The sequence below is a fragment of the Triticum dicoccoides genome, chromosome 6A (assembly GCF_002162155.2).
Source record: "Triticum dicoccoides isolate Atlit2015 ecotype Zavitan chromosome 6A, WEW_v2.0, whole genome shotgun sequence".
In the NCBI taxonomy this organism is placed as follows: Eukaryota; Viridiplantae; Streptophyta; class Magnoliopsida; order Poales; family Poaceae; genus Triticum; species Triticum dicoccoides.
The window spans coordinates 546,436,987-546,455,328 of record NC_041390.1 but is presented as its reverse complement, the minus strand read 5'-3'; positions in this window follow the sequence as shown (position 1 = coordinate 546,455,328).

Here is an 18,342-nt window from a genome sequence, read left to right as displayed (position 1 = left end):
GAAGAGAGAGAAGAAGCCATCTAGCTAATAACTATGGACCCGAAGGTCTGTGGTAAACTACTCACACATCATCGGAGAGGCTATGGTGTTGATGTAGAAGCCCTCCATGGTCGATTCCCCCTCCGACAGAGCGCCGGAAAAGGCCCCAAGATGGCATCTCATGGGTACAGAAGGTTGCGGTGGTGGAAATGGGGTTTCGTGGTGCTCCTGGATGTTTTCGGGGTATATGGGTATATATAGGAGAAAGAAGTACGTCGGTGGAGTTGCGAGGGGCCCACGAGGGTGGGGGCGCGCCTACCCCCCTGGGGGCGCGCCCTCCTGCCTCATGGCCTCCTCGCTTCTTTCTAGACGTCCACTCCAAGTCTCCTAGATCACGTTTGTTCCAAAAATAACTCTCCTGAAGGTTTCATTCCGTTTGATATTCCTTTTCTGCGAAACACTAAAATAGTCAAAAAACAGCAATTTGCACCGGGCCATTAGTTAGTAGGTTAGTCCCAAATATAATATAAAAAGGTATATTAAAGCCCATTAAACATCCAAAACAAATAATATAATAGCATGGAACAATCAAAAATTATAGATACGTTGCAGACGTATCAAGCATCCCCGAGCTTAATTCCTGCTCGTCCTCGAGTTGGTAAATGATAAAAACAGAACTTTTGATGTGGAATGCTACCTAGCATAATTCTTAATGCAATTTTCTTTATTGTGGCATGAATGTTCAGATCCGAAAGATTCAAGACAAAAGTTTAATATTGACATAAAAATAATAATACTTCAAGCATACTGGCAAAGCAATCATGTCTTCTCAAAATAGCATGGCCAAAGAGAGTTATCCCTACAAAATCATATAGTCTGCCTATGATCCATCTTCACCACACAAAATATTTAAATCATTCACAACCCCGATGACAAGCCAAGCAATTGTTTCATACTTTTGATGTTCGCAAAATTTTTCAATATTCACGCAATACATGAGCGTGAGCCATGGACATAGCACTATAGGTGGAATAGAATAGTGGTTGTGGAGAAGACAACAAGGAGAAGATAGTCTCACATCAACTAGGCGTATCAACGGGCTATGGAGATGCCCATCAATAGATATCAATGTGAGTGAGTAGGGATTGCCATGCAACAGATGCACTAGAGCTATAAGTGTATGAAAGCTCAACAAAAGAACTAAGTGGGTGTGCATCCAACTTGCTTGCTCACGAAGACCTAGGGCATTTTGAGGAAGCCCATCATTGGAATATACAATCCAAGTTCTATAATGTAAAATTCCCACTAGTATATGAAAGTGACAACATAGGAGACTCTCTATTATGAAGATCATGGTGCTACTTTGAAGCACGAGTGTGGTAAAAGGATAGTAACATTGTCCCTTCTCTCTTTTTCTCTCATTTTTTTCTTTTCGTCCGGAGTCTCATCCCGACTTGGGGGGGAATCATAGTCTCCATCATCCTTTCCTCACTTGGGACAATGCTCTAATAATGATGATCATTACACTTTTATTTATTTACAACTCGATACTTAGAACAAAATATGACTCTATGTAAATGCCTCCGGCGGTGTACCGGGATGTGCAATGACTCATGAATGACATGTATGAAAGAATTATAGAGGTGGCTTTGCCACAAATACGATGTCAACTACATGATCATGCAAACCAATATGACAATGATGAAGCGTGTCATAACAAACAGAACGATGGTAAGTTGCATGGCAATATATCTCGGAATGGCTATGGAAATGCCATAATAGGTAGGTATGGTGGCTGTTTTGAGGAAGGTATATGGTGGGTTTATGGTATCGGCGAAAGTTGAGCGGTACTAGAGAGGCTAGCAATGGTGGAACGGTGAGAGTGTGTATAATCCATGGACTCAACATTAGTCATAAAGAACTCATATACTTATTACAAAAATCTACTCCCTCCGTCCCATAATATAAGAACGTTTTTTACACTAGTGTAGTGTCAAAAACATTCTTACATTATGGGACAGAGGGAGTATTAGTTATCGAAACAAAGTACGACGCGCATGCTCCTAGGGGGATAGATTGGTAGGAAAAGACCATCGCTCGTCCCCGACCGCCACTCATAAGGAAGACAATCAATAAATAAATCATGCTCCGACTTCTTCACATAACGGTTCACCATACGTGCATGCTACGGGAATCGCAAACTTTAGAACAAGTATTTCTCAAATTCACAACTACTCAACTAGCATGACTCTAATATCACCATCTTCATATCTCAAAACAATCATCAACTATCAAACTTCTCATAGTATTCAATGCACTTTTTATGATAGTTTTTATTATACCCATCTTGGATGCCTATTATATTAGGACTCGAGGAAAAGTTTCTCTCGAAAGAATTGAGTGGGAGGATGATGTAGACTTGATGAGGTTATTGAACCATCACTTCAACTAGTGTGTAGCACGGCACAGGAAGTTGTTCCTGTGGCACTTACACCAATTGAAGTGGAAGCTTATGATAGTTATTATGAAACTTCATATCAAGTCGCTACCAAACCTCATAGGTCGACAAGGATGCGTACTACTTCAGAGTGGTATGTAATCCTGTCTTAGAAGTCATGTTGGTAGACAACAATGAACCTACGAGCTATGAAGAAGCGATGGTGGGGCCGGATTTCGACGAATGGCTCGAGGCCATAAAATCCGAGAGAGGATCCATGTATAAAACAAAGTATAGACTTTGGAAGAACTACTTGATGGTCGTAAGGCTGTTGGGTGCAGATGGATTTTAAAAGGAAGACGGACAATGATGGTAAGTGTCACCATTAAGAAAGCTCGAATTGTCGTTAAAATGTTTTCCGACAAGTTCAAGGAGTTGACTACGATGAGACTTTCTCACTCGTAGAGATGCTAAGAGTCTGTTGGAATTATGTTAGCGGTTACTGCATTATTTATGAAATCTTGCAGATAGGATGTCAAAACATTGTTTCCTTGACGATTTTCTTGAGGAAAGGTTGTATGCGATACAACCAGAAGGTTTGGTCAATCCTGAAAGATGCTAACAAGTATGCAAAGCTCCAGCAATCCTTCTAAGGAATGGAGTAAGCATCTCGAAGTTGGAATGTACGCTTTGATGAGATGATCAAAGATTTTGGGTTTATATAAAGTTTATGAGAAACTTGTATTTCCAAAGAAGTGAGTGGGAGCACTATAGAATTTTTTGATGAGTATATGTTGTTAACATATTGTTGATCAGAAATGATGTAGAATTTCTGGAAAGCATACAGGGTTATTTGAAAAGTGTTTTTCAATGGAAAACCTGGATTAAGCTACTTGAACATTGAGCATCAAGATCTATAAGGATAGATCAAAAATGCTTAATAGTACTTTCAAATGAATACATACCGTGACAAGATTTTGAAGGAGTTCAAAATAGATCAGCAAAGAAGGAATTCTTGGTTGTGTTACAAGGTGTGAGTATTGAGTAAGACTCAAGACCTGACCACGGCAGAAGAGAGAGAAAGGACGAAGGTCGTCCCCTATGCTTTAGACGTAGGCTCTACAGTATGCTATGCTGTGTACCGCACCTGAAGTGTGCCTTTCCATGAGTCAGTCAAGGGGTACAAGAGTGATCCAGGAATGGATCACATGACAGCGGTCGAACTTATCCTTAGTAACTAGTGGACTAAGGAATTTTCTCGATTATGGAGGTGGTAAAAGAGTTCGTCGTAAAGGGTTACGTCGATGCAAACTTTGACACTAATCTGGATGACTCTGAGTAGTAAACCGGATTCGTATAGTAGAGTAGTTATTTGGAATAGCTCCAAGTAGCGCGTCGTAGCTGCATCTACAAGATGACATAGAGATTTGTAAAGCACACATGGATCTGAAAGGTTCAGACCCATTGACTAATAAACCTCTCTCACAAGCGAGATATGAACAAACCCCATGGGTGTTGGATTCATTACAATCACATAGTGATGTGAACTAGATTATTGACTCTAGTGCAAGTGGGAGACTGTTGGAAATATGCCCTAGAGGCAATAGTAAAATGGTTATTATTGTATTTCCTTGTTCATGATAATTGTCTATTGTTCATGCTATGATGAGAAGAAACTCTCATGTGCAGTTTTGCAGTAGAGATGGAACTAAGAAAGAGAACCAACGACTATAACCCCAAAAGAACCAGATTTCGTATTGTATTAACCGGAAACCGCAATACATGTGTGAATACATAGACCACAACATGTCCCTAGTAAGCCTCTAGTTGACTAGCTCGTTGATCAATAGACGGTCATGGTTTCCTGACCATGTACATTGGATGTCATTGATAATGGGATCACATCATTAGGAGAATGCTGTGATGGACAAGACCCAATCTTAAGTGTAGCACACGATCGTGTAGTTCATTTGCTAAAGCTTTTCTAATGTAAAGTATCATTTCCTTAGACCATGAGATTGTGTAGCTCCCGGATACCGTAGGAATGCTTTGGGTGTTCCAAACGTCACAACGTAACTGGGTGGCTATAAAGGTGCACTACAGGTATCTCCGAAAGTGTCTGTTGGGTTGGCACGAATCGAGACTGGGATTTGTCACTCGTATGATGGAGAGGTATCTCTGGGCCCACTCGGTAATGCATCATCATAATGAGCTCAATGTGACTAAGGAGTTAGCCACAGGATCATGCGTTACGGAATGAGTAAAGTGACTTGCCGGTAACGAGATTGAACGAGGTATTGGGATACCGACGATCGAATCTCGGGCAAGTAACATATCGATTGACAAAGGGAATTGTATACAGGATTGATTGAATCCCCGACATCATGGTTCATCCGATGAGATCATCGTGGAACATGTGGGAGCCAATATGGGTGTCCAGATCCCACTATTGGTTATTGGCCGAAGAGATGTCTCGGTCATGTCTGCATGGTTCCCGAACCCGTAGGGTCTACACACTTAAGGTTCTGTGATGCTAGAGTTGTTATGGGAAATAGTATGTGGTTACCGAAGGTTGTTCGGAGTCCCAGATGAGATCCTGGACGTGACGAGGAGTTTTGGAATGGTCCGGAGGTGAAGATCGATATATTGGACGAAGGGTATTGGAGTCCGGAATTGTTCCGGGGGTACCGGGTGACGACCAGCATGTCCGAAAGGGGTTTCGGAGGCCCCGACAAGTGTTGGGGGGGCTTATGGGCCAAGGGGAAGGGGCACACCAGCCCACTAAGGGGCTGTGCGCCCCTCCCACCCCATCTCACGTAACCAGGAGAGGTGGGGGCGCCTCCCCTTGGGCAGCCTCCCCTCCTTGCTTGGGGGGCAAGTCTCCTAGGGGTGGGGGCGCCCAAAACCCATCTAGGGTTCCCTCCCTGGCCGCCGTCCTTCCCCTAGATGGGATCTGAAGGGGCCGGCCCCCTCTCCCCTTCTCCTATAAATAGTGGGGGTGGGAGGGCTGCCAGAAGACCAAGACCCCTTCCCTGGCGCAGCCCGTCCCCCTCTCCTACACCTCCTCCTCCTCCGTAGCACTTGGCGAAGCCCTGCGGAGAACCACAAGCTCCATCACCACCACGCCGTCCTGCTGTCGAAGTTCTCCCTCAACTTCTCCTCTCCCCTTGCTAGATCAAGAAGGAGGAGACGTCCTCGGGCTGCACGTGTGTTGAACGCGGAGGCGCCGTTGTTCGGTGCTTAGATCAGAATCGACCGCGATCTGAATCGCTGCGTGTACGACTCCACCAACCGCGTTCTTGCAACGCTTCCGCTTAGCGATCTTCAAGGGTATGAAGATGCACTCCCTCTCTCTCGTTGCTAGTATCTCCTAGATTGATCTTGGTGACACGTTGGAAATTTTTGAATTATTGCTACATTCCCCAAAAGTGGTATCGGAGCTAGGTCTATACGTACATTCTATGCACGAGTAGAACACAAAGCAGTTGTGGGTGATGGTTTGTTCAATTTGCTTACTGTTACTAGTATTATATTGATCCGGCGGCATTGTGGGATGAAGCGGCCCGGACCGACCTTACACGTACACTTACGTGAGACTGGTTCCACCGACTGACATGCACTTGATGCATAAGGTGGCTGGCGGGTGTCTGTCTCTCCCACTTTAGTCGGATCGGATTCGATGAAAAGGGTCCTCATGAAGGGTAAATAGCAATTGGCATATCACCATTGTGGTTTTGCGTAGGTAAGAAATGTTTTTGCTAGGAACCCATAGCAGCCACGTAAAACATGGAACAACAATTAGAGGACGTCTAACTTATTTTTGTAGGGTATGCTATGTGATGTGATATGGCCAAAAGGATGTGATGAATGATATATGTGATGTATGATATTGATCATGTTCTTGTAATAGGAATCACGACTTGCAAGTCGATGAGTATGACAACCGGCGGGAGCCATAGGAGTTGTCTTGATTTATTGTATGACCTGCGTGTCAATGAAAAACGCCTTGTAATTACTTTACTTTATAGCTAACCGTTAGCCATAGTGGTAGAAGTAATAGTTGGCGAGACAACTTCATGAAGACACGATGATGGAGATCATGGTGTCATGCCGGTGACGAAGGTGATCATGCCGCGCCTCGAAGATGGAGATCAAAAGGCGCAAGATGATATTGGCCATATCATGTCACTTTATGATTTTCATGTGATGTTTGTCATGTTTACATCTTATTTGCTTAGAACGACAGTAGCATAAATAAGATGATCCCTCGCTAAAATTTCAAGAAAGTGTTCCCCCTAACTATGCACCGTTGCGAAGGTTCGTTGTTTCGAAGCACCACATGATGATCGGGTGTGATAGATTCTAATGTTCGCATACAACGGCTGTAAGCCAGATTTATACATGCGAAACACTTAGGTTGACTTGACGAGCCTAGCATGTACAGACATGGCCTCGGAACACAAGAGACCGAAAGGTCGAACATGAGTCGTATAGTAGATACGATCAACATGAAGATGTTCACCGATGATGACTAGTCTGTCTCACGCGATGATCGGACACGGCCTAGTTGACTCGGATCATGTATCACTTAGATGACTAGAGGGATGTCTATCTAAGAGGGAGTTCATTAAATAATCAGATGAACTTAATTATCATGAACATAGTCAGAAGGTCTATGCAAATTATGTCATAGCTTACACTTTAGTTCTACTGTTTAAGATATGTTCCTAGAGAAAAAAATTAGTTGAAAGTTGATAGTAGAAATTATGCGGAATGGGTCCGTCAACTGAGGATTATCCTCATTGCTGCGCAGAAGGCTTATGTCCTTAATGCACCGCTCGGTGTGCTGAACCTTGAGAGTCGTTTGTAGATGTTGGGAAACATCTGACATACACATTTTGATGACTACATGATAGTTCAATGTGTAATGCTAACGGTTTAGAATTGTGGCACCAAAGATGTTTTTCAAACGTCGCAGAACATATGAGATGTTCCAAAGACTGAAATTGGGATTTCAGACTAGTGCCCACGTCAAGAGGTAAGAGACCTCTGACAAGTTTCTTAAGCCTGCAAACTAAGGGAGAAAAGCTCAATCGTTGAGCATGTGCTCAGATTTTCTGAGTACTACAATCGCTTGAATCGAGTGGGAGTTAATCTTTGAGATGAGATAGTGATGGTTCTCCATAGTCACTGCCACCAAGCTATTAGAGCTTCGTGATGAACTATAACATATCAGGGATAGACATGATGATCCTTGAGCAACTCGCGATGTTTGACACCACGAAAGTAGAAATCAAGTAGGAGCATCAATTGTTGATGGTTAAACCACTAGTTTCAAGAAGGGCAAGGGAAAGAAGGGATACTTCATGAAATGGCAAATCAGTTTCTGCTCTAGTGAAGAAACCCAAGGTTGAACCCAAACCCGAGACTAAGTGCTTCTGTAATGAGGGGAACGGTCACTGAAGCAAAACTACCCTAGATACTTGGTAGATGAGAAAGCTAGCAAGGTCGATAGAAGTATTTTGAATGTATGTTATATTATTGTGTACTTTACTAGTACTCCTAGTAGCACCAGGGTAATAAATACCGGTTCGGTTGCTAAGTGTTAGTAACTCGAAATAAAAGGCTGCGGAGACTAGCTAAAGGTGAGATGACGATATGTGTTGGAAGTGTTTCCAAGGTTGATGTGATCAAACATCGCACGCTCCCTCTACCATCGGGATTAGTGTTAAACCTAAATAATTGTTATTTGGTGTTTGCGTTGAGCATAGACATGATTGGATTATGTTTATCACAATACGGTTATTCATTTAAGGAGAATAATGGTTACTCTGTTTATTTGAATAATACCTTCAATGGTATTGCACCTAAAATGAATGGTTTATTGAATCTCGATCGTAGTGATACACATGTTCATGGCAAAAGATATAAGATAGTAATGATAGTACCACATACTTGTGGCACTGCCATTTGAGTCATGTTGGTATAAAACGCATGAAGAAGCTCCATGTTGATGGATCTTTGAACTCACTCGTTTTTGAAAAGATTGAGACATGCGAACCATGTCCATTGGTATATATGCATGAAGAAACTCCATACAGATGGATCGTTTGGACTCACTTGATTTTGAATCACTTGGGATATGCAAATCATACCACATGGGAAAGATGACTGAAGGGCCTCGTTCTCAGTGAGATGGAACAAGAAAGCAACTCGTTGGAAGTAATACATTTTGATGTGTGCAGTCCAATGAGCGCTGAGGCACGCAGTGGATATCGTTATGTTCTTACTTCACAAATGATTTGAGTAGATTTTGAGTATATTTACTTGATGAAACACAAGTCTGAATTTGAATTATTGAAAGGTTTAAGTAATTTCATAGTGAAGTTGAAGATCGTCGTGACAAGAGGATAAAATGTCTATGATATGATCATAGAGATGAATATCTGAGTTACGAGTTTGGCACACAATTAATACATTGTGGAAATTGTTTCACAACTAATACCGCCTGGAACACCATAGTGTGATGGTGTGTCCGAACATCATAACTGCACCCTATTGGATATGGTGCATACCATGATGTCTCCTATAGAATTACCACTATCGTTTATGGGTTAGGCATTAGAGACAACCGCGTTCACTTTAAATAGGGCACCACACAATTCCATTGAGACAACACCGTATGAACTATGGTTTAGAAAAACCTAAGCTGTCGTTTCTTAAAAGTTTGGGGCTGCGACGCTTATGTGAAAAAGTTTCAGGCTGATAAGCTCGAACCCAAAGCGGATAAATGCATCTTCATAGAATACCCAAAACAGTTGGGTATACCTCCTATTTCAGATCCGGAAGCAAAAGTGATTGTTTCTAGAAACGGGTCCTTTCTCGAGGAAAAGTTTCTCCCGAAAGAATTGAGTGGGAGGATGATGGAGACTTGATGAGGTTATTGAACCGTCACTTCAACTAGTGTGTAGCAGGGCACATGAAGTTGTTCCTGTGGCACCTACACCAATTCAAGTGGAAGCTTATGATAGTTATCATGAAACTTCGGATCAAGTCACTACCAAACCTCATAGGTCGACAAGGATGTGTACTACTTCAGAGTGGTATGTAATCCTGTCTTGGAAGTCATGTTGCTAGACAACAATGAACCTACGAGCTATGAAGAAGCGATGGTGGGGCCGGATTCCGACGAATGGCTCGAGGCCATAAAATCCGAGAGAGGATCCATGTATAAAACAAAGTATAGACTTTGGAAGAACGACTTGATGGTCGTAAGGCTGTTGGGTGCAGATGGATTTTAAAAGGAAGACGAACAATGATGGTAAGTGTCACCATTAAGAAAGCTCGACTTGTCGTTAAGATGTTTTCCGACAAGTTCAAGGAGTTGACTACGGTGAGACTTTCTCACTCGTAGTGATGCTAAGAGTCTGTTGGAATTATGTTAGCAGTTACTGCATTATTTATGAAATCTTGCAGATAGGATGTCAAAACATTGTTTCCTAGACGATTTTCTTGAGGAAAGGTTGTATGTGATACAACCAGAAGGTTTTGTCAATCCTGAAAGATGCTAACAAGTATGCAAAGCTCCAGCAGTCCTTCTAAGGACTGGAGTAAGCATCTCGAAGTTGGAATGTACACTTTGATGAGATGATCAAAGATTTTGGGTTTATATAAAGTTTATGAGAAACTTGTATTTCCAAAGAAGTGAGTGGGAGCACTATAGAATTTTTTGATGAGTATATGTTGTTAACATATTGTTGATCAGAAATGATGTAGAATTTCTGGAAAGCATACAGGGTTATTTGAAAAGTGTTTTTCAATGGAAAACCTGGATTAAGCTACTTGAACATTGAGCATAAAGATCTATAAGGATAGATCAAAAATTCTTAATAGTACTTTCAAATGAATACATACCGTGACATGATTTTGAAGGATTTCAAAATAGATTAGCAAAGAAGGAGTTCTTGGCAGTGTTACAAGGTGTGAATATTGAGTAAGACTCAAGACCTGACCACGGCAGAAGAAAGAGAAAGGACGAAGGTCGTTCCCTATGCTTTAGATGTAGGCTCTACAGTATGCTATGCTGTGTACCGCACCTGAAGTGTGCCTTGCCATGAGTCAGTCAAGGGGTACAAGAGTGATCCAGGAATGGATCACATGACAACGGTCGAACTTATCCTTAGTAACTGGTGGACTAAGGAATTTTCTTGATTATGGAGGTGGTAAAAGAGTTCGTCATAAAGGGTTACGTCGATGCAAACTTTGACACTAATCCGGATGACTCTGAGTAGTAAACCGGATTCGTATAGTAGAGCAGTTATTTGGAATAGCTCCAAGTAGTGCGTGGTAGCTGCATCTACAAGATGACATAGAGATTTGTAAAGCACACATGGATCTGAAAGGTTCAGACCCATTGACTAATAAACCTCTCTCATAAGCGAGATATGAACAAACCCCATGGGTGTTGGATTCATTACAGTCACATAGTGATGTGAACTAGATTATTGACTCCAGTGCAAGTGGGAGACTGTTGGAAATATGCCCTAGAGGCAATAATAAAATGGTTATTATTGTATCTCCTTGTTCATGATAATTGTCTATTGTTCATGCTATAATTGTATTAACCGAAAACCGTAATACATGTGTGAATACATAGACCACAACATGTCCCTAGCAAGCCTCTAGTTGACTAGCTCGTTGATCAATAGATGGTCATGGTTTCCTGACCATGGACATTGGATGTCATTGATAACGGGATCACATCATTAGGATAATGATGTGATGAACAAGGCCCAATCTTAAGCGTAGCACAAGATCGTGTAGTTCGTTTGCTAAAGCTTTTCTAATGTCAAGTATCATTTCCTTAGACCATGAGATTGTGCAACTCCCAGATACCGTAGGAATGCTTTGGGTGTACCAAACATCACAACGTAACTGGGTGCCTATAAAGGTGCACTACAGGTATCTCCAAAAGTGTCTGTTGGGTTGGCATGAATCGAGACTGGGATTTGTCACTCCGTATGACGGAGAGGTATCTCTGGGCCCACTTAGTAATGCATCATCATAATGAGCTCAATGTGACTAAGGAGTTAGCCATGGGATCATGCGTTACGGAACGAGTAAAGTGACTTGCCAGTAAGGAGATTGAACGAGGTATTGGGATACCGACGATCGAATCTCGGACAAGTAACATACCGATTGGCAAAGGGAATTGTATACGAGATTGATTGAATCCCCAACATCGTGGTTAATCCAATGAGATCATCGTGGAACATGTGGGAGCCAATATGGGTATCCAGATCCCGTTATTGGTTATTGGCCGGAGAGATGTCTCGGTCATGTCTGCATGGTTCCCGAACCCGTAGGGTCTACACACTTAAGGTTCCGTGACGCTAGAGTTGTTGTGGGAAATAGTATGTGGTTACCGAAGGTTGTTCGGAGTCCCAGATGAGATCCTGGACGTGACGAGGAGTTTTGGAATGGTCCGGAGGTGAAGATCGATATATTGGACGAAGGGTATTGGAGTCCGAAATTGTTTCGGGGGTACCGGGTGACGACCAGCGTGTCCGAAAGGGGTTTCGGAGGCCCCGGCAAGTGTTGGGGGACCTTATAGGCCAAGGGGAAGGGGCACACCAGCCCACTAAGGGGTTGTGCGCCCCTCCCACCCCATCTCACGTAACCAGGAGAGGTGGGGGCGCCTCCCCTAGGGCAGCCTCCCCTCCTTGCTTGGGGGGAAGTCTCCTAGGGGTGGGGGCGCCCAAAACCCATCTAGGGTTCCCTCCCTGGCCGCCGCCCCTCCCCTAGATGGGATCTGAAGGGTCCGGCCCCCTCTCCCCTTCTCCCATAAATAGTGGGGGTGGGAGGGCTGCCAGAAGACCAAGACCCCTTCGCTGGCGCAGCCCCTCCCCCTCTCCTACACCTCCTCCTCCTTCATAGCACTTGGCGAAGCCCTGCCGGAGAACCACGAGCTCCATCACCACCACACCGTCATGCCGTCGGAGTTCTCCCTCAACTTCTCCTCTCCCCTTGCTGGATCAAGAAGGAGGAGACGTCCTCGGGCTGTATGTGTGTTGAACGCGGAGGCGCCGTTGTTCGGCGCTTAGATCGGAATCGACCGCGATCTGAATCGTTGCGTGTACGACTCCACCAACCGCGTTCTTGCAACGCTTCCGCTTAGCGATCTTCAAGGGTATGAATATGCACCCCCTCTGTCTTGTTGCTAGTATCTCCTAGATTGATCTCGGTGACACATAGGAAATTTTTGAATTATTGCTACGTTCCCCAACAAATTCAACAATATAACTTTCACATATAATTTTCTCTCCATGATCCACATGCATGCAAAGTTGACACTCTTCTGAAATAGTGGGATTAACATTAACTAAAGTCGTGACCTCTCCAAACCCACTTTTATCAAAAACTTCGTAATATTGAACATTCTCCAAATATGTGGGATCTAAAGTTGACACTCTTCCAAACCCACTTTCAATATTATTGCAAACATTATTATCAATCTCATATTCATCATGGGGCTTAAATAAATTTTCAAGATCATAAGAAGGATCACCACAATCATGATCATTGCAACAAATAGTAGTCATAGCAAAACTAGCATCCCCAAGCTTGAGGTTTTGCATATCATTAACATGATTGACATTAAGAGAATTTATAATAACATCATTGCAATCATGCTTTTCATTGAAGGAACTGTCATGTATGGGTGCAATAGCAACGATCTCATATTTAACATAAGGAGCTATAGCAAATTCATCTTCATAAATATTGGCATCATGGCCACACATATAAATAGATTTTTAGCAAGCAAAGATGCAAGCAAATGGAAGGCACATGGAAACACAAACAAAGATACATACGGGAAGAAGGCAAATAAAAGGCAAAGGTTTTCGAAAATCGTTTTAGAAGTGGGGGAGAGAAAAACGAGAGGCAAATGGAAAATAATGTAATGAGAGGGATAAGAGTTTCTGATAGGTACTTGGTATGTCTTCACTTGTGCGTAGATCTCCCCGGCAATGGCGCCAGAAATGGCTAGTTATCGGGAGATCAGATATCAACTTGACTTGGTGCAACTGTTGGGGAACGTAGCAGAATTTTAAAATTTTCTACGCATCACCAAGATCAATCTATGGAGTCATCTAGCAACGAGGGAGAGGGGAGTGCATCTACATACCCTTGTAGATCGCGAGCGGAACCGTTCAAGAGAACGGGTATGATGGAGTCGTAGTCGTCGTGATCCAAATCACCGATGACCTAGCGCCGAACGGACGGCACCTCCGCGTTCAACACACGTACGGTTGGAAAGACGTCTCCTCCAACTTGATCCAGCAAGGGGGAAGGAGAGGTTGATGGAGATCCAGCAGCACGACGGCGTGGTGGTGGAAGCAACGGCGATCTCGGCAGGGCTTCGCCAAGCTTAGCGAGAGGGAGAGGTGTCACGGGAGGGAGAGGGAGGCGCCAGGGGCAAGGGTGCGGCTGCCCTCCCTCCCTCCCACTATATATAGGACCCCTAGGGGGGCGCCGGACCTAGGAGATGGGATCTCCAAGGGGGGCGGCGGCCAAGGGGGGTGGCTTGCCCCCCAAGCCAAGTAGGGCGCCCCCCACCCCTAGGGTTTCCAACCCTAGGCGCAGGGGGAGGCCCAAGGGGGGGGGGCGCACCAGCCCACTAGGGGCTGGTTCCCCTTCCACTTCAGCCCATGGGGCCCTCAGGGATAGGTGGCCCCACCCGGTGGACCCCTGGGACCCTTCCGATGGTCCTGGTACAATACCGATTACCCCCGAAACTTTCACGATGGCCGAAACTTGACTTCCTATATATAAATCTTCACCTCCGGACCATTCTGGAACTCCTCGTGACGTCCGGGATCTCATCTGGGACTCCGAACAACTTTCGGGTTACCGTATACTAATATCTCAACAACCCTAGCGTCACCGAACCTTAAGTGTGTAGACCCTACGGGTTCGGGAGACACGCAGACATGACCGAGACGACTCTCCGGTCAATAACCAACAGCGGGATCTGGATACCCATGTTGGCTCCCACATGCTCCTCGATGATCTCATCGGATGAACCACGATGTCGAGGATTCAATCAATCCCGTATACAATTCCCTTTGTCAATCGGTATGTTACTCTCCCGAGACTCGATCGTCGGTATCCCAATACCTCGTTCAATCTCGTTACCGGCAAGTCACTTCACTCCTACCGTAATGCATGATCCCGTGACCAACCACTTGGTCACATTGAGCTCATTATGATGATGCATTACCAAGTGGGCCCAGAGATACCTCTCCGTCATACGGAGTGACAAATCCCAGTCTTGATTCGTGCCAACCCAATAGACACTTTCGGAGATACCCGTAGTGCACCTTTATAGTCACCCAGTTACATTGTGACGTTTGGCACACCCAAAGCACTCCTACGGTATCCGGGAGTTGCACAATCTCATGGTCTAAGGAAATGATACTTGACATTCGGAAAAGCTCTAGCAAACGAACTACACGATCTTTGAGCTATGCTTATTATTGGGTCTTGTCCATCACATCATTCTCCTAATAATGTGATCCTGTTATCAATGACATCTAATGTCCATAGTCAGGAAACCATGACTATCTTTTGATCAACGAGCTAGTCAACTAGAGGCTCACTAGGGACGTGTTGTGGTCTATGTATTCACACATGTATTACGATTTACGGATAACACAATTATAGCATGAACAATAGACAATTATCATGAACAAGGAAATATAATAATAACCATTTTATTATTGCCTCTAGGGCATATTTCCAACAGCAACCTCCCCAGCAACAGCGCCAGAAATCCTTCTTGCTACCTCCTGAGCTTGCGTTGGTTTTCCCTTGAAGAGGAAAGGGTGATGCAGCATAGTAGCGTAAGTATTTCCCCCAGTTTTGAGAACCAAGGTATCAATCCAGTAGGAGACTACACACAAGTCCCTCATACCTGCACAAACAAACATGAACCTCGCAACCAACGCGATAAAGGGGTTGTTAATCCCTTCACGGTCACTTACGAAAGTGAGATCTGATAAAAAATAATAAGATAAATATTTTTGGTATTTTTGTTGTATAGATTGGAAAATAAAGATTGCAAAATAGAAATAGCAAATTTATAGGAAAATAATATGATGTAAGATAGACCCGGGGGCCATAGGTTTCACTAGTGGCTTCTCTCAAGATAGCAAATTCTACGGTGGGTGAACAAATTACTGTCGAGCAATTGATAGAAAAGCGCATAGTTATGAGAATATCTAGGCATGATCATGTATATAGGCATCACGTCTGCGACAAGTAGATCAAAATGATTCTGCATCTACTACTATTACTCCACACATCGACCGCTATCGAGGATGCATCTAGAGTATTAAGTTCATAAGAACAGAGTAAAGCATTAGGCAAGATGACATGATGTAGAGGGATAAACTCAAGCAATATGATATAAACCCCATCTTTTTATCCTCGATGACAACAATACAATACATGCCTTGCTGCCCCTGCTGTCACTGGGAAAGGACACCGCAAGATTGAACCCAAAGCTAAGCACTTCTCCCATTGCAAGAAAGATCAATCCAGTAGGCCAAACCAAACTGATAATTGAAGAGACTTGCAAAGATATTTAAATTATGCACAAAAGATTTCAGAGAAGAATCAAATATTGTTCATAGATAATCTTGATCATAAACCCACAATTCATTGGATATCGACAAACACACCGCAAAAAGAATTACATCGAATAGATCTCTAAGAGAGTCGAGGAGAACTTTGTATTGGGATCCGAAGAGAGAGAAGAAGCCATCTAGCTAATAACTATGGACCCGAAGGTGTGTGGTAAACTACTCACACATCATCGGAGAGGCTATGGTGTTGATGTAGAAGTCCTCCGTGATTGATTCCCCCTCCGGCAGAGCGCCGGAAAAGGCCCCAAGATGGGATCTCACGGGTACAGAAGGTTGCGGCGGTGAAAATAGGGTTTCGTGGTGCTCCTGGATGTTTTCGGGGTATATGGGTATATATAGGAGGAAGAAGTACGTCGGTGGAGCTGCGAGGAGCCAACGAGGGTGGGGGCGCGCCTACCCCCTGGGCGCGCCCTCCTACCTCGTGGCCTCCTCGCTTCTTTCTTGACGTCCATTCCAAGTCTCCTAGATCACGTTTGTTCCAAAAATAACTCTCCCGAAGGTTTCATTCCGTTTGATATTCCTTTTCTGTGAAACACTGAAATAGGCAAAAAAACAACAATTTGCACTGGGCCTTTGGTTAGTAGGTTAGTCCCGAAAATAATATAAAAGGTATATTAAAGTCCATTAAACATCCAAAACAGATAATATAATAGCATGGAACAATAAAAAATTATAGATACGTTGGAGACGTATCAGTGTAGCTCATTACACAGGGGGGTGTTACACTCCCCAAGCTTAGAATCTGCTTGTTCCCAAGCGAATGTCGAGCTCGGTAAACATGACCATGGGTTTTTGGAGGGAGGTGTCGATAATAAAGAAAACGAACATGACAACATCACATTTACTAACATTATTATGTATATACTAAACAATAATACTCTCTATAAAACTCCGCATGAACAAGAAATGATCAATTCACATGTTAAGGTTTGACAAATAAAGTCTCTTGAGTCAAGCAAACTATGTTCTTAGTCATTAAATAATCATAATTCATCTTTATTTTTTTCATGATAGTCTATGTAAGAGTTTTGATTTAGCAAATGTCACATGCTCAACTACCATTTAGATAATTATTAGCACCGATGAGCATGTTTTTAGAACACATTGTTTCCATTGGACACAAAGGAAGATAGAGTTTAGCAATGCTTAACGGGCCAACTTACTTATCTCGTGGATAATGTCAACAATAATGAATCATGATCGTATATATTCAACTGCATTGTGCATGTTGCAGGGGCCTCTCAGGGGCACTCTGATCCATTTGATCTATCCAGGCGCCTCGTACCCAACAATTTTGAGAGACATATAGTCAAGAGATAAAGGCTACCAAAATGCCAAAGATCGACGTACCATGGAAGTGGTACCCGCTATAGGGATGCTTGATCCATGGTCCATATCACATGTTGTAGCTTTTCACCGAATTATGCTTTGTGTTGATGGCTCCACATGAACTACGATGTTGCGTTTGTTAGTATTTGTGAACATATGTGTTTTTAATTTGAATTTCTAAATTTGCATTTGAATTATTATTAAAATACATGAATTTGAAACATCAAAGTTTGACTAAACATGTTGTTGAAATGATGTTTACATATGTAGTATGACGAGAAAAATATTACTTCATATATGCAGAAGTGGAACTGGGGTGTTCTTCAAGCCCTCTCGGTCGTGTTTTTCTATGGGGCGACAATTTTCTACGTAGATCGTGGTTGCCGACGTCTTCTCGTCTACATCAACAGCTTCTCAGGAGTTGCTCTTACAGGCTCCTAGGTTTAAACAAGTTGGCTCCGATGTGACAAAGGCCCAGAGGTGGCAACGAACTTTGCTCATGCCACCGCCGATGGATGCAGGACGAAGAAGACTTCGACACCCAAATATTTGGATGTCTTTTTCAATTTTTGTAAGTGTGTTTTTGTAAGGGTTTGTGCTACTTACAAAAATTGAAGAGGAATAAGAAGTAAGTTATATTTGGAAGTTGGATTAGAGCAACTCTGGCAGAGTCGCCATATCTGCGATCACCCTCAGTCATGCTCCATATTGATATGGAGGTTGGGCAAGTGACCCACAAACTCAGAGTCGCCATATCTCAACCCCCATATTTTTTTTTGTTTGCTCATACCCTCCAAATTTGAATTTTTAGAACATCAAGCAAACATGGACACAGTAGTTGACAAGTTGCATGAACAATAACACTTAACCGTCATGTACAAAACACAT